The sequence below is a fragment of the Paramormyrops kingsleyae genome, chromosome 20 (assembly GCF_048594095.1).
Source record: "Paramormyrops kingsleyae isolate MSU_618 chromosome 20, PKINGS_0.4, whole genome shotgun sequence".
In the NCBI taxonomy this organism is placed as follows: Eukaryota; Metazoa; Chordata; class Actinopteri; order Osteoglossiformes; family Mormyridae; genus Paramormyrops; species Paramormyrops kingsleyae.
Genome location: NC_132816.1, coordinates 366187 through 389548, shown reverse-complemented (window position 1 = coordinate 389548; position 23362 = coordinate 366187). Strand labels below are relative to the sequence as shown.

Here is a 23362-nt window from a genome sequence, read left to right as displayed (position 1 = left end):
GTTCGTTCGCGAAAGCGAAAAAGCAAACGTTAATGCAAAATTTGCAATTGCATTTGAATTATGTCACACTTTATGCGTCCACATATGGAAAACGCAATTGCAAATGCAATTTGCAATTCCTTTTGAAAAATGTCCGGGATTTCCCTCCATAGATAGGAAGAGCAGTACTGTCTTGTCCTTGGCCTGTCACACGTCGTTTCAGCATAGTAATGTCTTCCTCTAGCATTGCATCACCCCTTTTGTGTCTCCTTAGCCGGTTCAGCAATTGTGCAAAATCCATATCTTTCTGTCTCATGATGTCCGTCAGCTCCACTGAAGCAAAATGATTCTGCCATAGATTGACACCTTTAGTCTCAGTATACAAAGGTTTCCCTTTCCCGGGACAAAGCTGGTAGAAATCTCCGACGGCAACTACTGACACATTCCCAAAAGCAGAATAATCTCCAGTTTGCTTGATTTGTCTCAATCTGCCATGAATATACAAAAGCAGTTTGTGATCGACCATTGAAATTTCATCTATGACCAATATCTGCAGGTTTCCCAGTTCAGCTCTCAATGAATTTATTTTCTCATCTCCAAGTGGTTGATAAGGCAGCTTCACATCTGTTGCAATGTGGAAACAGGCGTGTATCGTCGCAGCACCGATGTTGTAGGCACTGACTCCAGTCGGAGCAGTCAGCAACACGTGCCTCTCATCCGGGTTATCTGACAACTTTGACAGGATACGAGATGCCTCATTATGTACTGCTTTGATCAAGACAGACTTACCCACACCTCCAGGTCCAGATATAAATACATGAAATGGTTCTGGATTTTCACCACGTGTCTTCTGTAAACACCAGCTTCTTATTTTGTAAAAGATGTCAGACTGCTTCCTGTTCAGTGAGCGAAGCAAAGCCAGCACTTCCTGCCTTGACGTACCACAAGGATTGTCCTGGAACATATGGCGACCCAGTCTCGGTAACAAATCTGGTATCTCGTCACGGTGTTCGCTCATTTCTGGTGTTACACTGGATTTGCTGGGGAGGCATTCCAACCTTTCACGTTCAGTCTCTGGACAGATCTGTGCCCATGCATCTTCCTCAGCTTTGTCTATCACATCCGCTTCCTTTTCAAAACTTGCCATATTTGAGTCGACGACCCGTTTCACCGAATGTAATTCCTCATCGAAAAACTTCACAAAGCCAGTCTCGTAGAAGTCCTGGTAACTGCCAAAAGGAAGTGGTTTTAGTTGGCCATCCAAATAATGTGGTAGGAACAGCTGCAAAATGCTTTGATGGTATTTCTCTGGGTCCTTTGTGAGCGAAAACCGAGCATACCGAACAACAGCTGCATCTGTGCGTGTCCTTTTCTTCACGAATCCTAATTTCCTGTCCAACTCTATACTTCCAGGAGATGAGCTCTCAGATTTTGATAAAATTCTGTATTCAGAAGCAAATCTCGCCAGGCACATTTCTGAAAAGTCTTCTGTTTTTGGTCTGCCTTTATATCTGTCAGTGATACTGTTCATCCAAATGTCCTGCTCATCTTCATTCTCACGCTCTGCTTTCTTCCGTATGACATGTAGTGGAAGACTCATTCTCACCGCATGCTCTCCAGTTGGGATGAACTGCACCTTGCGCGATCCCTCTTTCAACCTCATGTTAGTCAGACGATACACACTTTCCTGAGCTGAAACTTCACAATTATGCAGAAACACACTGCTGAGTTGTCAAAGACCTTCTTTCGCATCAAGGTTACCTTGCTGGGAGGCCTCTTTCTGAGCATTTGCCAGGAGCAGTCCCATCTCTCTCTCAGCTTTGGAAATGTAGGAGATGATGTATACAATACATGAATATGCATCAACCACAAACTGAATGTCCATGTTTGCATTCCAACAGTGTAGAAGGTCTCTGTTATATTGGTTCACCCAGACTTCACATGGTCTTCTCTTCAAAACTATGCTAGTGTTCTTTGATAGTCTCGAGTAAGCAGCTTCAAATATTTCTTGATTTAGATTAATTGCATCAAACAAAGAATCAACAGAGTCATAGTTGGCCTCAGTGTTCAGCAGAGCGTGCTTCACTTTCTTCATTATGGCCGCTGCTACTTCGTTTTTGAGGCGCTGTCCATCTGTCTCAGCATTTCCAAGTTTGCGTGATGACACAAATGTTCTGTTACTTGGTGGACGTGGGAAATTGAATCTACAAGTTGTCCTTTTTTTCTTGCATGTTTTCGAGTGTCTCTTACTATGTTGCTGTACACTATATACGATTTCATGCATTTCGTCGTCATCCTCGGGCATTTCACAAGTCACATACCAATCGATGAAAGCTGCTACTTCATCGTCCTCATCTTTACCAACCTTTGGTGCATCTTCCACCCAGAAAAAACAGTGAGTGTGAGGTGATCCCCGTTGCTGAAATTCTACTCTGTAGAAGTAGTCAACTATTTTGCCAATGGGTTGTGTTTCTGACATGATCACATCTTTCAGGAAGCAGTGAAATCGATGGTCAAACATTCTAGCGGCCGTCACAGGATAATTCTTCAACAAGGCACATCTTTCTGACCACTCCAGCTCGGTACTTTGTGCATCGATACCGTCTTGTTTGAAGATTGCCGTCATCAGTTCCATCCAGCGTAAATCGGCAGAGGAAAAGGAGCAAAACCATGTGGGAATACCGAGCTGTCTTACCATCACAAACAAATCTTTCTGAACACTTTCTGAACCAAAAAACAGGGGTGCCTCTGATGGGTCTCTGAAATTTGTAGCCTTCATTGAAATTCAGCATCCTTCGCAGAGACTCTGTGTTTGTCAAAGTTTCTGATGTGATGGTGCTTTTGTCCCAGACATCATATCCTTTTCTCACAGCAATGGACACATTTGACACAACTTGCTGAAGCTCAGACAAATATTGCCCATAAAAAATATAGTCCAAGTTTTTTGCAAAACGTCCATCTGCATTAAGGATCCTTCTATTTAAATATCTAGACAATGTCAGTTTCTCATTCCTCCTCTCATGAAAAGTGCCTGTGCCTTTTGGGAAAAGGACTGGAAAACATTTAGCCTCATTAGACTCATCAGTTAAAAGCCTCACTGGATTGTTTCCTTCTGCGGGTGCCACAGACATTATTCCGTCAAAGTGCTGATCCAGGATCTCTTGTGCTATGTCAACGGGTTGAAGGCACGTATCCATATACATGCCATGTTGTTGTCTATCATGCAGAGTTTCATCCATTTCCTCATCTTCCATGTTATTTTCAGCAGGCTCTTCGTCATCATGTATGTCACTTACACCAGCAGGGACTTCTTCAGTTCTCTGTAGTGGATTAATCCAATCATTGTTGAACTGTACATCACTGTAAAATTTGTTATGCTCTCTAAGATACATCAAGGCCTTCTTTATCTTTTCTGGGTGCACAAATTCATATTTGTAGTGTCCTTTGTAAGTTGACTTCCTCTTCAGCTTCACGCGAATCATAAGGTCATCGTTGTTCACTCTCGGTAAAGCTTGGGCTACATTTGGAACGCTAGATGGGACGCAAGTCACCGGACCATGAACACCATTTTGTCCACCTTTTGGCAAAGACACAATCCTCATGAAAGTAATATGCATACCAATCAGATGCTGTTCCAGTGAATTTAAACATTGCAACTCAGTAAGGACTGGCTGTAGGGTTAGATTGTTTGTCACACTCTCAGCTGGAATTCTCCCATCAGGAATCTTTCTGTGACATGTGTAGCAAATCCACAATGAACCTGCAGGGCCCCTCAGATCACTACAATTTTCAGAACAGGCATCTACACATTTATACAAGTATGTATCTGTGATTATTACTGCTGGCCTTCGAAGAGGAAGACGTTTAAAGGTTTAACGAGTCACCTTTGCACTTGTTTGTTTATGGCTTCTTGTTTGTTATTTTTAGGCAGTTTTAGTTTGTGGTACGGTTTTGCAAATTATTTTTAGTTTAATGTCGACTTTTGAAAGGCAATTGTCGGTGACCCCCCAGCTAGAATCTCGGCCTTATGGCCCAGCCGAAAGTAATTTATACAGCACAAGTAAGGGATACATACTGATGCAAGTTTGGTGCATGTAGCATTTTCCTTTGCCAAAGTTGGGGGGAGGCAATCTGTGGCAGGGCAGCAAATTAGGGCACAACACCTGAACCCTGCACATTTTTGGGTTTCCCCTCATTTAACACACCTGATTCAACTCCTTGTGCTAATTACCACACAGCTTTGTTCTATTTTGAGATAAAATAATGAAAGCCCCTCTAAAAACTACTAAAAGTATTAAAAGGTGACTAATGTGTTTAGTATCGGTCGCAAACCAAATTTGTACTAAAACATGGCGACTTAACAACATGCTTCCCAGTGGTAGCCTTAGGCGCCTCAACCACTATTGCCGTTATAACTCTGACACCGAACTGCAAATGACAAAAAAACACGTCCCTCTCTCAATAAAACCAGCTTCGACGACTTTTGTACTATTGTACTACTTGTACTAATATTTATTTATTACATGCTTTGCAAAAAAATTCCGCCACAAAAACGCCTCGTCACAGCTGTGTACAATTAATGCTTGAGCAGTTCATTGCCACGCTTTCCAGGGGTAAATAAACCAATAACAGCCGCTCTGAAAACTACTAAAAAATGTAAAGTGTTCCGTGTTTCGTTTGGGTCACAAACCAAGAAACAATTCGTACTACAAATGGCGATTTAACAACACGCTTACATTCCCAGTGGTAGTTGCTTAGGTGCGTCACCGACAATTGCCTTTCAAAAGTCGACATTAAACTAAAAATAATTTGCAAAACCGTACCACAAACTAAAACTGCCATAAACAAACAAGTGTAAAGGTGACTTGTTAAACCTTTAAACGTCTTCCTCTTCGAAGGCCAGCAGTAGAATGCGAAGCGTTGGCCTCACGAGGGTGGAGATTAGGGCGTGGTCACGGCAGCCACATGACAAGCGTGAAAACGGGCCACTCTCTCCGTGCGTATCGTCTGTCTCCATAACTGTCACGCCCCGCTCCGTCCGATCCTAATGTGTGCCATGCCCACCTCGTTACATACTGTTTCTGCCTGATTGTTCCCACCTGTTGCTCGTTACCCTTAGCTTGTCTTTTGTATTTAGTCCTCGTCTGAGTCAGTCTTCCCCAGACTTGTCATTGATGTTGTTTTGCGTCGTGTCAGATCCTGTCCTGTTCTGCCCGTCTGAGACCAATAAATCCCCGTTCGTTGGACGTCACGACTCCGATTGCCTGCTTCCTCATTCGCTTGCACGCCGTATGTGACAATAACACTGACTTTGATGACTTGTGTACTACTCCGCATATTTTTACATGCTTAGCAAAAACAAGTGGAAGGTATCCGCCACAAGGACTAGTCGTCACCAATACTGCGAATTAATACTAAAGCAATTTATTACTTTATAAAGACAGTTGCTGGGAATTCCAGACTTAGCTCTTCAAACATATACACTGTTACACTTATATAATTCCTTGGCAAGACCCCACCTAGAATACTGTGTGCAGGTTTGGTCACCATACCTCAAGAAGTACATTGCTGCCTTAGAAAAGGTGCAACGAAGAGCTACGAAAATGATTCCTGGGGCCTCATGTATAAACGGTGCTTACGCACGAAAATGTTGCGCACGCCCGTTTCCACGCTCACGTCGAGATGTATAAAAACTAAACTTGGCGTACTGCCACGCACATTCTCACGGCAACCCCAGACAAGGCGTACGCAAGTTTCTGCTCGATTTGGCAAAATGGAGGCACCTACTGGCAAAAGACTCTGTGTCAGACTCGCATTCATGACACGGTCTGCATGATATACACCGAAATTAATTGGCCATCGGTCACCTGATCGTAATCAATCTGTGACAATAAAAAGGTGCAGGGAAAGACAAAAAATATTCCAACCATGGCTGCTCTTGCATTGTTAGAGGACATTGCAAATGGAAGAGTCAGAAGAGAGCGCGTATTCAGGGATCACAGTGATTTCTTGGCTCATGATGATGACTGGCTACTAAGTCGATTCAGATTTCCAAGAGCTATCCTCTTGGAGCTGTGTGCTGAACTGGAGCCAGCTTTACGGAGGAAGACTGCAAGAAATTGCGCCTTACCGGTACCTGTACAAGTTCTCTCCACCCTCGGATTTTTAGCCACAGGTGCTTTTCAGCGTGAACTTGCGGACCGATCAGGCATTTCTCAGTCATCACTGAGTCGTGCCATGCCAGCTGTATGGGATGGCATAATCCGCTTGTCATCGAGATATATACATTTTCCCTACACTGTGGGTGAGCAGGCAAACATTAAAGCGCAATTCGCAGCGATGTCCGGTTTTCCAAATGTAATCGGAGCGATCGACTGCACGCACATTGCTATAAAAGCGCCTTCAGAGAATGAAGTTGCATATGTGAATAGAAAGAACTTCCACTCCATCAATGTGCAGATCATATGCGACGCGAAAATGTGTCTCACTAATGTTGTGGCAAGATGGCCTGGCTCAACCCATGATTCCTTCATTCTCAGAAATAGTAGTGTTGGAATCAAACTTGACAATGCTGTGGTGCGTGATGGCTGGCTTCTTGGTAAGAAGACATTTCATATTCTGGGACCAAAATTGTAGGCTTTCTGTACGTTTTAACTATATGACAATTCCTTAGGGGACAGTGGGTACCCACTAAAGACGTGGCTTCTCACTCCGCTCGCACACCCACGGAGTGAACAAGAGCGACGTTACAACGATGTTCATTCTCGGGCTCGGGCGGTGGTGGAGCGCACTATAGGGCAGCTTAAAGGTCGTTGGCGCTGCCTGGACAAGACCGGCGGGGTGCTGCTCTATAGTCCACAGAAAGTATGCCGCATTGTGCACGCATGTAGCGTGCTGCATAATGTGGCACAACATCGTGGCTTGCCTGTACCAGAAGAGCTGAGAAATGATGAACCTGACCTCGACCCACCAAATGATCCGGCAAATGGGGCAGCATTACAACTTCGTTTGAATGTAATAGAAAGAATGTAACAACAGGTAATCAAACGTAGAATTAATTTTTTCACTAATTCTTTTAACGTGTGGTTAATGTCACATAGCACAGCATGTATATTTTTTAGTTCATTTGCAACATCTGTTACAGAGTTTACTATTGCATTTTGTGACTGCAGCACAGCTTCCGTGAGCACACGGCCGGATGGTCGCCCCTCGGTTTCTGAGGCACGGGGGTATGTGTGGCCAGCGCCCGACGATGTGCTCGGCACAGCAGCGCCTTCCGCGCCAGAAGTGTCATCCACAGCACGGGGGTCACTTCTTGTACTATTGTCTGAAACAGAATAAACATGAGTACTGACGCATGTGATGCCTGCTTGTTCAACTTAACCATGCAAATAAATCAAACAAGTATACGATAGATAGATAAATAAAAACTCACCCGCGCTGATGTCGGAGTCCCCCTCACCCGCTGGCAAGATTCCCGTTAAACCTGCGTCCCCAATAATAGCAGCAACACGCTGCTCAAAAGGTGTGAGCCCCGGAATTCCGCTACCTCCTCCAGTGGTGTTCAGACTCTTACGGTGAGCCGCTACTCGCTTTTTAACGTCGACTTTAATATCCGACCATTTCTTTTTAATTTCAGGCACTGTGCGACTTTCCGAACTTACATTTTTAAGTGTCTCCGCAACGCTGTGCCACTCCATCAGTTTTCTTTTGTTACTGATGCCACTACTTAATCCACCAAACAGAATTTTTCCTCTTGCTTCAATTTCACTAAGCAAGACCTCCACTTCGCATTCACTGAAATTTTTCTTTTTTCCGCGTGCCTTGGCCATTGTTTTTTAAACAAAACGTTGAACAAAGTGGGTATTTATATTGATTTGCATATTCAAATATACATAATTAGGGGCGGGGCGGGGGGGTGGCTGTGGGCTCGTTCACGTGCGTAAAATTTCACGCTAATTGGAATGTATAAAGGGAATGTGCGTAGATCTGTGCGTACGCACAGTTTTATGCATCTGGATTTTTTCTTGCTTACGCACATTCCTAGTTTTGTCCGTACGCCATGTTTTAGTGTGAATTCTACGCACGTCGTTATACATGAGGCCCCTGGTCTTAGAGGAATGTCTTATGAGGAGAGGTTAGTGGAACTGAATCTGTTCAGTCTTGAGCAAAGGAGAATAAGGGGGGGATATGATTCAGGTCAATAAGATTCTAATGGGTCTGGATGCTGTTCAGCCAAATGACTATTTCAATATTAGTCTAAATACTAAAACTCGTGGCCATAAGTGGAAATTAGCGGGAGAACATTTTAAAACAAATTTGAGGAAACACTTCTTTACACAGCGTGCAGTTAGAGTATGGAATAGTCTTCCTGCAAGTGTAGCGGAAGCTAAAACCATGGGTTCCTTTAACTCTTTCACTGTCGCCGCCTAGTGGTTCGGACGCATACATCCGGATTTTCAATAACAAAAAAAATGACGTTCAATAAAAGAAACAAATGTATCAAATCAACCAAAAACGGCTTGTTACACTACAAAAAACCTTTCAGATAATATCTGTAGAAAGTTGCGCAATTTTTGTGCCATGGTTTTTTTGTAACAAGTAAAAATAAAATGACCATGGTAGCCATCTTTAAACGGGTCGAGTGTCAGGAAGTAAAATATAAGTGTTAATAAAATGAAAACTAAGCACTTCAAACTATTTCTTTCACGGCCAATACTTCATAAACCGTCACAGTATTAAGACAAAACACGCATTTTTCCATAAATATGACTGTAATGCTCTCAAATAGCTTGCTCACTCATCGCGGAAAAATGTCAGTCGGCATTCTGTACATTCGTGCAATGTTTTTCATCTTCGGAGTTTTAGAAGAAAACCAATGAATAAAATGACAAAGTTACCCTCGTTTGAAAGCTTGATCTCTTATGTACATAAATCAATCACTGTAATCCTTCATTGTCAAGTATTTTTTCAGATATATGCTCTGCTTCCCTGCTAGCACATTATTTTTTACGCACTGAACCTTTGCCCATGGTTATGTTTCACCATAATAAACTTTTTACATGAACATCAAATTACAGTGTCATTTGCTTCATCCAATAGAGGTGTGTCTAAGGTTTGCAAAATGGTATGGGATGTGCTGATTGGGCATTGTTTTTCGCGCTGGGGACATGAATGCGCAACTTATTCTCTGCAGGTGCAGTATTTGTGGGAGTGTCTCGATTACGCATTGCGCACGTAGTCTCCGTGAGTTTACCCAGTTATTTTCCGACAACTTTTTTGACTGAAGAAAAATGGCTCGGATGACTTTCACTGTTGAGAAAGCACAGAAGATGATTTTGAAGAGTGGTTCGGGGGAAGAAAGTGTCGCTTTTATCCATTGATTCGATGGAGGAGGACGCTTTTTTGCGCGGAGAGGATGCAACGCTCGACATAAGTACATTTATTTACAGTTTACATTTTACTCTCTTATTCTATAGATTTTTATAATTCCGTGATTCAGCAAATTACAATTAACATTTGCTTTGGTAACACTTGTATTGTGGTACATTGGGAAAAGTTCCGCATCGCCTTTGTCAAGCTTTGAAGTGTGCAAAGTAATGCAGCGCTTTTGGCTTTCACTTGGGCAAAGTTACGCGGGGCTTTGTTTGGGCAAAGTTATGCGGGGCACTTGTCGGGCTTTGTTTGGGCACAGTTATGCGGGGCACTTGTCGGGCTTTGTTTGGGCACAGTTATGCGGGGCACTTGTCGGGCTTTGTTTGGGCACAGTCATGCAGGGTTATGGTTAAAAACAAAATGTTTCTTATGACCCATAAGTGGTAATGCATTTAGAAAGAAAGACGCTATCCCAAAACACTGCTAGTTACACTGCGGCCATTTTGGATAGGTTTTGGATAGGTTTGGCACAAGTCGTGTGAATAAAATATAGATTTTCCTACAAATGTGTGGTGATTTTGTGTGACAAAATGTTACTTATGACCTATAAGTGGTAATGCATTTCGAAAGAAAGACGCTACCCCAAAAAACACTGCTAGTTACACTGTGGCCAGTTTGGATAGGTTTTGCATAGGTTTTGGATAGGTTTGGCACAAGTCGTGTGAATAAAATATAGATTTTCCTACAAATGTGTGGTGATGATGTGTGACGAATTGTTACTTATGACCTATAAGTGGTAATGCATTTAGAAAGAAAGTTGCTACCCCAAAAAACACTGCTAGTTACACTATTGCCATTTTGGATAGGTTTCAGATTAGTTTAGGTTAGGTTTTGGATAGGAAAGGCTCCCAGTTGCACCATTTGCTCTTTCCTCCGTAAAACCTGTTGGGCTGCATCAAATGATATGAAATTGGGCACACATGTAGAAAACAAGTTTGGGAACCAGATTTTTAAAATTGGACCTATTCCATCATGTAGTTTTTGAAATATTTACAAAAATCCAAGACACAAAGACAGGTTTTTGTATTTTTCCAGCTGTTTTTGTTATATTCGCATGTCCATAAATTATACACAGGTTATTCATTTCGTTATTGAACTTCCTACAATCAATTGTAAAGGGGTCAACTTTGATTTTAGGTATCAGGCATGTGTCTGTGACTTTTATATCTGAAGTTATAAGGTAATTATTCCAAAGAGGGAAGAAATGCCCCCCCATGCAAGGGGCCCCTGGTTCACTACATAGGGTTAACCCTTAGGAGTCGGCGGACCCGCCGGCGGGGACACTTGCATTTTTTTCTGGTAACCGTGAAAAGAACTTAAAATGCGTCGTCATGTTTGATCATACACGTAAGTGTAGTACATCATTTTAATCTGTAAATGGTCTACTTTTATTCATGTATACTCACAATATCCACGAAACATTGTGCTTTTGTAAAATAAAGAAAATAAACAGGGTGCGCTTTCAGCTGTCTCAGTCTCCGCGAAAATCTTTTTGAAACACGTCACTAAAATGAACTGAAACTCCGCGAATACTGCACAGACAGACATGAGAAATATATCTATAGAAAGCTTAAAGTGTCTACTTTTAAACAAAGCAATTTAAATTAAAAATAAATATTTTCAGTTTATGTAATTCATGTGAAACCAAGGAGAGGCACAGAATTTCTGTCGCACTTCATTATCTGCTAATGACCCGAGGCAGGGCACGCCCACAGCCATTCACACGGAAAACAGTCCGGGCAGCATGCGTATAAGGCCACGCCCCCCGGCTTAAAAACACATACAGTCTAATGGTGCGTTCGTTTTTCTCTCGGATCTCGGAAATTCTGAGTTGAGTGACATTATGGTGCGTTCGACTATTTCTCTCCAAGTCGGAACTCGGATGAAAACGTCACGAAACGTCAAGAAAAACGTCGCTTCCCATCGGAAACAAGCCTCTTTTATGACGCTGAAGTCCGACAAGATTTGCCCCAAGAGCCTGTCAGCCAGTCAAAAAAAAAGAAAGGGTGTACACAATAGCCAATCAGAAAATATTACTATTGTATCTGGGTAAATTACAACACAACAACCAATGAAAAGGCATCCTGTGGAATGTCACTCTTGCCTGTCTTCAAAACTTGACAGCCCTGGGGTAAGTTATTAAGTCTTATATAACTCTTATTTTGATAATATTAAACTAATATTAGTAAATATTTTCCACACTTCAGCTAGCTTTTGTCAGCTTATGTGAAACATTGGCTTTCAATGCCATTTAGGTTAGTGTAGCATGTAGATAACTCTGCTAACATGCTGCCTTATGTAGCAAACATGTTGTTTCCTGGTGGCTAAGATAATGCCTTATGGAGTTTACAGATGTTTGTAAATGTTCTAATGTATTTCACCTCGTTTTGGATAGCTTTAGATTATGGTTGCTAATATATATTTGGCTCCGTTTTGATTAGCCTATAATACTGCTATCGGTAATGTTATTTAGCACAAACATTTCGGGTGTAAATGTTTGAGATGCTAACATTTTTTTATTTATTTGTTTTTAGGAATGTGTCTGCATCACCCTTGCCTTCACCAGCACCTCACATCGGGACATGCATGCTAAATAAACCACAAACCAAGAAATATGTTTCTGTCCTCAAATTATTTTCTTGTAGCACTTTCCTCTGTCCCATACCTGACTGAAAGGGGTAATTATACAGCTCATTATGCAGGTCTTTGTCTTCTCTGGTGTGAACTACAGCATTATTCATGAGTATTCCCACCTCCTCGCATATGGCCTTTCTAAACAAAAAGTGTCTTAGAAAATTTAAATTAATGTATTGTTTTCTGTAAATGAGTGAGTGAGATGATTGTCACATCATTTTGAAGTAAAACCTCTACACTACAAGATCCAGGTCACAAAAGTTTTGCACACAAATGTCATGAATGTGTTTTGTGGTCTAATTTCAGTGACTTATTTTTTTGTTGTTTTCAATAATCACGCATAACTGTTTTTTTCTCCAATATAAAGACTTGTACATACATACTGCTCATATATTATTGTAACCCAGTTTCTGCTGAATACAATGTTATCAGACTTTAGACATTTATATGTTTATAAGTAACTGAAAAATGCACAAATGTCAGGACATGTCAGAATCTCTTCAGGGCTCCAAAACACCTTCAGACTCCTAAGGGTTAAGGAGAGGAAAGCAGAAAGGGAGAAGAAAAGTGGCTCTGAGGAAGGAAGTCAGAGAAAATGGAAATTCATGAATGCTCTGAGCTTTCTGGAGCGATTTGTGAAGGAGAGGCCTACGTCATCCAACATCTCACCTGCCTCAGATCAGCTAGACTCTGAATTTAATGAGGTAGCTTAAATTCAAAGCTGTCTACATAGGTTTCGATTCTATATAGAAAGTATTTCTGTAGAGCTGTCTGTGTTTGGATAACTAAAATATGCAGTATTTACTTTGCAGTACGAGTAAAAGCTAATACATAATAACATAATCAATCTTAAGTTGTGATTTATTTTTATGTTACAGTAAACTTTCTTTTATTCTCCTAGTTTAGTCAAAGTGAGGGCCTTATTACCATGACCCTACTTCCTGTAGAGCCAGAGCCCCTGGCATCGACCAGCAGCAGCAGCCAGGCAGCAAACATCCAGTCCTGTGCTACACCTGTCACCCCAGTTACTAGATGTCCTTCAGTGGGAAAGAGGAAGAGAAGTAAAGAACTAGACCTCTCTGAATTTCAGAAGACCATTCTAAATAACCTAAGTAAACCTCAAGACTACGATGAACTCTATTTCATGAGCCTCGTTGGAACTTTTAAAAGACTTCCTCTGCCAAAAAAAGCTGATGTGCGAATGAAAATCGAGCGAATTCTTTATGAAGCCGAGTTTGAGTAAGGTGAGGAGGTTAGTGGAGACAGAGGTGACTGTTATTATTGTGTTACTGTTATTTTTACATTTTTGTTTCTTTTCTTTTTTTTTATTAAAAAGTGTATGTTGATTAATGCATGTAAATGTGAACGAATGAACTGATCAATAAATTATAATTTGAAAATATGGCAATGAGGCAAGTTGTATTGAAATGTAATTAGTTTATTAGTAGTATAGTAGTATATACTTTAGGACCACTTTTGTTCCTAATTTACATAAATGATATAGACACCAATATATACAGTAAACTGGTGAAATTTGCAGATGACACCAAGGTGGGTGGTGTAGCAGATACTGAACTAGCGGCTCAGCAGCTACAGCGGGATCTTAATTTAATTAGTGACTGGGCTGACACCTGGCAGATGAAATTTAACATAGACAAATGTAAGGTACTCCATGTAGGGAGCAGAAATATAAAGTACAGGTATTTTATGGGACCTACTGAAATAAAGGTAGCTGATTATGAGAAAGACCATGGTGTGTATGTTGATGCTTCCATGTCTCATTCTCGCCAGTGTGGGGAAGCAATAAAAAAGGCCAATAGGATGTTGGGGTACATCTCCAGGTGTGTGGAGTTTAAGTCAAGGGAGGTAATGCTAAGATTATACAATTCCTTGGTGAGACCTCACCTAGAATATTGTGTACAGGTTTGGTCACCATATCTTAAAAAGGACATAGCGGCCTTAGAAAAGGTGCAGCGTAGGGCCACAAGAATGATTCCTGGTCTTAGAGGAATGTCATACGAGGAAAGGTTATTTGAGCTAAATCTGTTCAGCCTCAAGCAAAGGAGACTGAGGGGGGACATGATCCAGGTCTATAAGATTCTAACAGGTTTGGATGCTGTTCAACCGAATAGTTACTTCAGCATTAGTTCAAATACAAGAACTCGTGGCCATAGGTGGAAATTAGCGGGAGAACATTTCAAACTGGATTTAAGGAAGCACTTCTTTACACAGCGTGTAGTCAGAGTATGGAATAGTCTTCCTGATAACGTAGTGCAAGCTGAATCCTTGGGTTCCTTTAAATCAGAGCTAGATAAGATTTTAACAACTCTGAGCTATTAGTTAAGTTCTCCCCAAGCGAGCTCGATGGGCCGAATGGCCTCCTCTCGTTTGTATAGTTCTTATGTTCTTATGTTCTTATATTACATATTAGTTTATTTGGTTATATTAAGGAAAACATGTTAGATTTATATGTAAAATATTATAAATAATATAAATTACGTACATATGTTTATACAAATACATACAATACATTCAAAAAATTTGATGTAACATCAAATAATATTCTCCTGCCATGGCACTGGACCTTCGGTAGATGAGAAGTACTGTGTGAACTTCTCTCTGATGGTGATTGCTTCTCGAGAAGAATTGTTGCTGCTCATCCTGTGGAGATCTCCCATTGCTCCTGTGCTTGAGTCAGGTTCTGATGATGGTACTTGTGGAGGTTCCTCTGCCTGATCTACCCTCAAAAGGTTGTGGAGGATGCAGGTAGCCTTAACGACTTTCTCTGCCATTTCCGGGGTCACTCCTAGCACTCTTCTGTACAGCCGCCATTGTGTTGCAAGTATGCCAAACGAGCACTCCACCATTCGCCTGGCACAGGAAAGCCTGTAGTTATACAGTCTTTGCTCTCTCCCAATTTTCTGGCCAAGATGTGGACCATTATGTGGTGCCTGAGGGGAAAGGCTTCATCCGCAATGAACACATACGGCATGGGCCCCAGATGTTCTGCGCCAGGGAGAGGTTTGTCCTCTGGTATGCCAAGGCTGCCCTGTCAGTGCGCTCTTCCAAATGCTGAAGCAGCCAATGTACCACCATCACTACTTCGGCCATAAGCCCCAACATCCACCACCTGAAAGCGATACCGTGCATCAACAACAGCAAGAAGAACAATTGAGAAGGAGCCTTTGTAATTGAAGTAAAGGGAACCACTGGAGGCAGGGGCCTGGATCACTATGTGCTTGCCATCTACTGCTCCAACACAATTCGGGAAATTCCATAGCTGCTGGAAATCAGCTGCCAGCTTTCCCTGTCAGGTGGTGGCATATATTCTTCCACCAGGTTGTCCCATATGGCTTCACACACATCTTTTATGATGCCTGCAACTGTAGAGTGACCCACACGATAACTGAAGGCGATGGTCCTAAAAGAATCCCCAGTTGCAAGATACCTGTAACAAATGTACATTTATACACTCACCTAAAGGATTATTAGGAACACCATACTAATACGGTGTTTGACCCCCTTTCACCTTCAGAACTGCCTTAATTCTACGTGGCATTGATTCAACAAGGTGCTGAAAGCATTCTTTAGAAATGTTGGCCCATATTGATAGGATAGCATCTTGCAGTTGATGGAGCTTTGTGGGATGCACATCCAGGGCACGAAGCTCCCGTTCCGCCACATCCCAAAGATGCTCTATTGGGTTGAGATCTGGTGACTGTGGGGGCCATTGTAGTACAGTGAACTCATTGTCATGTTCAAGAAACCAATTTGAAATGATTCGAGCTTTGTGACATGGTGCATTATCCTGCTGGAAGTAGCCATCAGAGGATGGGTACATGGTGGTCATAAAGGGATGGACATGGTCAGAAACAATGCTCAGGTAGGCCATGGCATTTAAACGATGCCCAATTGGCACTAAGGGGCCTAAAGTGTGCCAAGAAAACATCCCCCACACCATTACACCATCACCACCAGCCTGCACAGTGGTAACAAGGCATGATGGATCCATGTTCTCATTCTGTTTACACCAAATTCTGACTCTACCATTTGAATGTCTCAACAGAAATCGAGACTCATCAGACCAGGCAACATTTTTCCAGTCTTCAACTGTCCAATTTTGGTGAGCTCGTGCAAATTGTAGCCTCTTTTTCCTATTTGTAGTGGAGATGAGTGGTACCTGGTGGGGTCTTCTGCTGTTGTAGCCCATCTGCCTCAAGGTTGTGCGTGTTGTGGCTTCACAAATGCTTTGCTGCATACCTCGGTTGTAACGAGTGGTTATTTCAGTCAAAGTTGCTCTTCTATCAGCTTGAATCAGTTCGGCCCATTCTCCTCTGACCTCTAGCGTCAACAAGGCATTTTCGCCCACAGGACTGCCGCATACTGGATGTTTTTCCCTTTGCACACCATTCTTTGTAAACCCTAGAAATGGTTGTGCGTGAAAATCCCAGTAACTGAGCAGATTGTGAAATACTCAGACCGGCCCGTCTGGCACCAACAACCATGCCAAGCTCAAAATTGCTTAAATCACCTTTCTTTCCCATTCTGACATTCAGTTTGGAGTTCAGGAGATTGTCTTGACCAGGACCACACCCCTAAATGCATTGAAGCAACTGCCATGTGATTGGTTGATTAGATAATTGCATTAATGAGAAATTGAACAGGTGTTCCTAATAATCCTTTAGGTGAGTGTATATACACGCACACACACACACACAATTGCTGTACTAGTTACTTAAAAATATTTTAATGCATATAACTAATTCCTTGTTAAATCCATCATTGTTTTTATAGAATTGATTTATATAGAATTTGTTATAATTTTATATAGAATTATTTCAGGTATATTTTTTTTATTTTGTGTTTTGGTCATTTCGGTTATGACGGTAATTACCTCAGACAAATGCAGAGCCGTTGTGCAGGAGAGATGGTTTCACAGCAGAAGCTCTGTTTGCTGATGCTAGGGCCAACTTTTCCTAAAATATAATCCAACTGGTCCTTGTCAAGTCTGAAATAGGCTTTGAACCTCCCGTTGTCCAGGCGGAGCTCCTGGATCAGCTGGTGAAATTCCCCGTGTTTTTTACATTTTTGAAGAATGGGGTGCACCCAAACACTACGGCGTTTTTTCTTTTCTGCGTAAATAAATCTTCTGGCAGAGTCACAGCAAGGGTTTTTTGTTGGTGGAAATCCATTTTTTAAATTAATGGAGAGCGCGGCTGATGGTTGCTTAGCAACAACAGACACTTCCGGAGCGCAAGCTGGAAAGAAGGAGAAAGCAACGCACCTAGCGTTTTCCTCGCGTTATTAGGCGCGATATGTGAACGGCCCCTAACTTGTTCACATTTTCTGAGTTTAAAGATGCCCTTTTATTCTGCACAACAGTGCCAGCCAGTGAGAAAAGTCTTTCGCATGGTACTGTGGTTGCAGGGGTGGCCAAATATTTGCGAGCTAAGGAAGACAGTGTGACATGGGCTCCGGCATGAGCTGACCACCACTCTAGAGGACACTGATCCATTGCAATACTGGGCTCAGCTCTGTAATGATGTAAAGCATTGCTATGGTGATTTTCTTCCTCTGAATCAGAGTCTGAACACAGCAGGAGGATTCTCTTCTTCTTAGCTGGCTCATGTTTCTCACAAGGCTGTGGAGTATTTGCGCTGAGTCCTCCTTCCTCCAGTATTTTCTCAAGGCTAGACCACACCTGTTCTCTCTCTCCTCTTGATAGGCACTTCAAGTCCTTAAAATGTGGATCAAGTGCTGAAGCTAGTTTTAGCCATTCTCCATTCATGTCAGCTTGGCGTTCGGCAAGATCCTTGCTGAAGGCAGTCTTGAACCTAGCCACATAGGCTGGATCCTCATCAGAGACTCTCATTACATGGTGAAGGTGGCAGAATACAGGAAGCACTACAGAGCAGGAGACATAAGCCTCACCCCCAAGGAGTTCAGTGACATACCTGAAGTAGAAGATAATGCAAACCATAAATAAGGTTCAGTGCATTTAGTTTAGGCAAAAGAAGTTAATTTATTTAGCATCAATTACAATGGGTGATTTACTGGAAAATACTTTTTTTTTTTAATTTGTTAATTTTATGACGTCTTAAAAATCTTTAAAAATATTTTTAGGGTTGTAATTCTCAGTAAGAGCATTTAGGCATGATATTCCATTTCACAGTCTATGACAACATGCATAAAACAACAATAATATAACATGGTACTAATGTAATGTAACTTACTTGCATGGTTCAAGAAGGTTCTGCAGTTTGTGCAGTTTGTCCCACTCAGATGCAGTCAGCATGACTAACTTGTGTTTCTGTTGGGCCAGAGTAGTCTTAACAGCCTCTTCATTCCGTAACAGACGGGTGATCATATCGAGTGACGAGTTCCACCTCGTTGACACGTCTTGTATCAGTTGATCTTTCTGTTGTCCTAGTGAAATTTGTTGTTGATGAAGTTCTCTATTAGCAGGGCTGTGCTTAAAATGTGCAACAATTTTGCGACACTTTGTCATTGTATCCGCAAATCCACTATCAGAGAGGCAAACAGTAATGGTCCGCTGTAATATATGGGGCAGCGCACGGCATGTGATGAAGGGGAAGCTTTCTTGCCGCTGCGACCATGTTGCGTGCGCTGTCAGTTCCGACTGTGGTCACCTTTTCCTGGATTCCCCAGTCGTCAGCCACTGTTAGAAACTGTTCGGCAATGCATCAGAATAGTGAAGTGTGACTGACTTCAGCACAATTTTTTTTAGGAATGTTTGGGTGATTGGGACACAGGTTTTGGGTGATTGGGACATCATGTATTATCATTAATCTACACATATTTATTCCTCATGTTAGCTGTTTGATGTGTTATAGGCCAGAATTTCATTTGATCTGTTCATAATTAAGACTCATTTCTCTTTTCGTAGTTTTTATTACTCAATTTATTAGTCAATATGAAACAAATATGACCCCCCTAACCCCCCACATGAAAACTTTTATGTAAACCTTTGGGTGAACTTTCCCCTGGCTCATCCCCAATAAATTGTTTGTCAAAGACATTTAGGCTAACTGAAGCAAAAATTTGCCTTCAATCCATCAGACCAAAAACGTTTCACTAAAGAGAACACTCTTCACATCCAAACATGTCTTGTTACATGTCTATAGGGGGGCGGGGCACGTTAATTGCGTCAAAAATATTGACGCATTATTTTTTTCTGTGATTAATTAATCTAATTAACGCGTTAAATTCCCAGCCCTAATATATATATATATATATATATACACTCACCTAAATGATTATTAGGAACACCTGTTCAATTTCTCATTAATGCAATTATCTAATCAACCAATCACATGGCAGTTGCTTCAATACATTTAGGGGTGTGGTCCTGGTCAAGACAATCTCCTGAACTCCAAACTGAATGTCAGAATGGGAAAGAAAGGTGATTTAAGCAATTTTGAGCGTGGCATGGTTGTTGGTGCTAGACGGGCCGGTCTGAGTATTTCACAATCTGCTCAGTCACTGGGATTTTCCAACAAGGAGAAACACCCGGGAAATACTGAAATGCCTCACCACCTCGTGCGGAATGTCAGTATGTACCGGGTGTTTCTCCTTGTTGTTGATTAGTCCAATGTATTGAAGTCTGCATTAATTATGTTATTCCGAGTCCAACCATTAACCCCCTGGGGCCTGAGGCCTTTTTTCCACTTTCGAGGTAGTCTGACATGCCTTGACATTTTAAAATATTTCACCTATCTAAAACACACTTATCCCAAAGTGATACATTTGCTTTTATTCAGCACAAACTCAGCACCAATAATCTGAGACCTCTTAGAATGTTATTATTCAATTTTTTGTTAAAATCAACTTTAAACATATACTTTTCAAAAACCTATTTTCAGACATGCTGAGAAATTGTAAAAAATCACATTATAGACATTTCTAGGTAAGACTTTTGAGCTCTGAAGCTTATAGACACAGGGGTTGGCTACACATAGGTGAAAGTGACATTCAGAAATTTTATATGGTTTGATTACTAAAGTGTTAGAACTTTGGAGTGACACTCTTTTTCTCAAAGTCAGTGGTCTTCACAATGAATATTGATGAGATAGGTGTCCTCACACCTGTAGTAGTTTGCATACTGCCAATGGTCTGGAATGTCACTGCACCCCACACCCATCACTTTGGAAAGGCAGTTTGAAACGCAAGAAAAGTAGCAACAATAAAATCCCTTTCACAGTTTATTGATAGATGGAATGAAAAATGAAAAACTGTGACTATATAAATATAGAAAGCGATAAATATGATGCAGTGACTATTATTGACGCTCTGGGGACGAGGGCATCATCGACCGCGTATCTTTCTCGTGTATTTCAGTTTATATCTCGCTGAAATCATTATGTAGAATCATGAAAAAAACACTGACTAAATCCGTTATCTGTCTTCTTTTCAAAACTTCCATTGTCAGAAGTATTAAAGTTTTTAAAATTAGGTTAAATAGGCAAAAAAGCAAATCGTGTCACCTTTCTTTGTTTGACTTGCGTCGGGAGCGTTTAGGACCGCTCTCAGCGGAAGATCGCTATTCACGTTCTAAATACGCTGCGTTTGAATCGGCGACCACGTGATTACAGGCACACAGGCTTAGCCCACTGAGCTATGAACACAGGTATGAGCTTCGCTGCTGAAAGTGGCAACACTGGCGCAAAGCTTCAGCGGCAAAGACGTATCCGTGTGCTATATTGTAGCCGATCAGTGTAAACACTACCCAGACATGTGCTCTTGTTTATTTCGGTCACAATGGGCGTATTCACATATTTCTTCACCCAATACTAACTGTCGGATTATCATGTTATTATCATGCGAATAGCGCGATTTGCAAGTGGGTGGGTGATCAGAGCCGCTTCGAGACGCAGATGCTTAAGTCAGTCACTCTTGTTCTTTCTATTCGTATCACGAAGCTGTAAAAATATATTTAGTTTCTGCCTATGTATATTTGAAAAGTAGACCGTCCAAAGTTTCTGAGGGTATTTTTAAAATGTGTATATGACAAAAACTCGCGGAGTTATTTAAACGGTCTCGCGAGAATTCTGTCAGATCCCGCCGGCAGGACCGCCGGTCCCAAGGGGTTAACGGCATTGTCTGTTAAACAATCAGGATTCCGCACGTGGTGCCGGGGGAGGGGCGTGGCACACGTCACAGCTTTGCCTGCAAGCAGGAAGGTTCGTTCATGAATAAGTTTATAATGCAATGGCACAGTGTCAGACTACATTGCCCAGATTAATCTCTACGTCTGGGAGAGACAGATCGATGCCGTGGCACTGCAAGTTATTCTACACGGGGCACAGAACACACTTGACCCCAGCCTTAATCTCCACTCCAGTAACAAAGGCCCTAACGGTGACACCCGATTCCTCCTCCGGTATATACCTTCCACCTCCACGTCATCCAAGTCGCCGATCTTCTCCACTTGTGTGTCCGTCGTTGCCGTCAGGTCCATTAAGGCTTTTTCACTTTGTCAGAAACCTCTATTTGAACAAAAAACAAAAAATCACTACATCATTGAGATTGGTGAAGGCGACGGGAGGACTGCAGTGCTGCGGCATCGATCTGTCTCTCCCAAACGCAGAAATTCATCTGGGCAGTGCCGTCCGACACCGTGTACCTCTTTGCCTCTCTTCTCAGTGCCTGTGACGGTCACAGTTTTTGCTGGTGACGTTACCACCACCTTCGCCTTCACCAAAACCACCTGCAGGAAAGTAAACCAGTCATTGCTTTTCCTAATCATCCAGAAATTGCGAAATTTTAGAAAAGGTGTCCTGCTTGCCGGCAAAGCTCTTCAATAATTTGACCAATCAACAACAGCTGATACTGAGATTCCGCACGATCCTCCTGTGTGCCTCGCCACCTCGTGCGAAATCTCAGTATTTACCGGGTGTTTCTCCTTGATGTTGATTAGCCCAATGTATTGAAGTCTGCGGTAATTGTTATTCGGAGTCCGGTCATTAACGTCTTTCTGATGGAAATGTCTCAAGCGTATGTCGTTCTGATGGGTATGTCTGATGCGTATGTCTTTCTGATGGGTATGTCTGATTGATATGTCTGATTGGTATGTCTTTCTGATGGGCATGTCTCATGGGTATGTCTTTCTGATGGGTATGTCTGATCGGTATGTCTTTCTAATAGGTATGTCTGATAGGTATGTCTTTCTGAACTGTGGTACCAATCAAACAGACATACCTATCAGAAAGACATACCAATGAGACATGCCCATCAGAAAGACATACCCATGAGACATGCCCATCAGAAAGACATACCGATCAGACATATCAATCAGACATACCTATCAGAAAGACATACCCATCAGACATGCCCATCAGAAAGACATACCGATCATCCAATCTGTGAAGAAGGCATGCAGGTGATATTTGTATAGATTTATCTACACCCTTCTGGCAGTGCTGCCATTGCAGTCAGGTCTCACAGACTACGAGGAGTAGAAGTTGTCCGACTTGGCTGCAGTCAGTTTATACTCCACCCCTGCAGCCCCGGCAGATCGCGCTCCACGTTGCGTCAGCTGCAGTCGAACGCACCCATTGCTTCTTTAAGGGAGGATGGGCAAAATTACAATGTCGACGGTGATTGGCTGTTGTGCTGGCATTCAGTAAACCTCTGCTCGATAGGCCATCGAGTTGTCTGTCTCAGCGCATTCTCTAAAACGGAGCAAATTTGGTTGATCGAGTTTTATAGTCTGTGTGTATCATCGTGATCGTCCTTATTTTTTATCGATAAAAAATCGAGATCGTTTTATCGCCCAGCACTAATAGCATAGTTATAATTCAATTATATTAGGTATTTTACATTCATTAGAAAGCACGGTCTTGGAGGTGCAAGTCAATCTGGAGGCTCATTCTCTTCAATTCAAAGCAGAGGATCATTACATAGCCATATTCATAGCTTACCCGAGGCCTCTCTCCCTGGTATAAGAGACTTAATATGAACATCTTTCTGGTACATCCCATCTCTTTCCCTTGACAGGGTCTGATAAAATGGTTATAGCAGAGGATTGCTGAGAATATTATTTTCCATCAGGCCTCGTAACTATGACAAATCTGGGAGATTTTAAATGAGAGACATATGGACATTACAGGCTGTTTGCCTGTTTGCTGTTTCCTGTGTGCTGTTTCCTGCATGAGCGAGACTGGTTGCTACCGCGCGAACTTTTAAACTATAACTATAACTATAACCCAAATAATACTTAGAGTTATAATTAAGCAATCGGATAAATCTTGGCAAGCTTAATAGTCTCCTGATAATCTTCCAAATCCACGACGGA

At 41.9% G+C, this 23362-nt stretch overlaps 1 pseudogene; it reads right to left on the bottom strand.

The window, feature by feature from the left end:
* Positions 1-17332: 17332 nt before the first annotated feature.
* On the bottom strand, positions 17333-21526 carry LOC140581365 (E3 SUMO-protein ligase ZBED1-like; annotated as a pseudogene).
* Positions 21527-23362: the final 1836 nt, after the last annotated feature.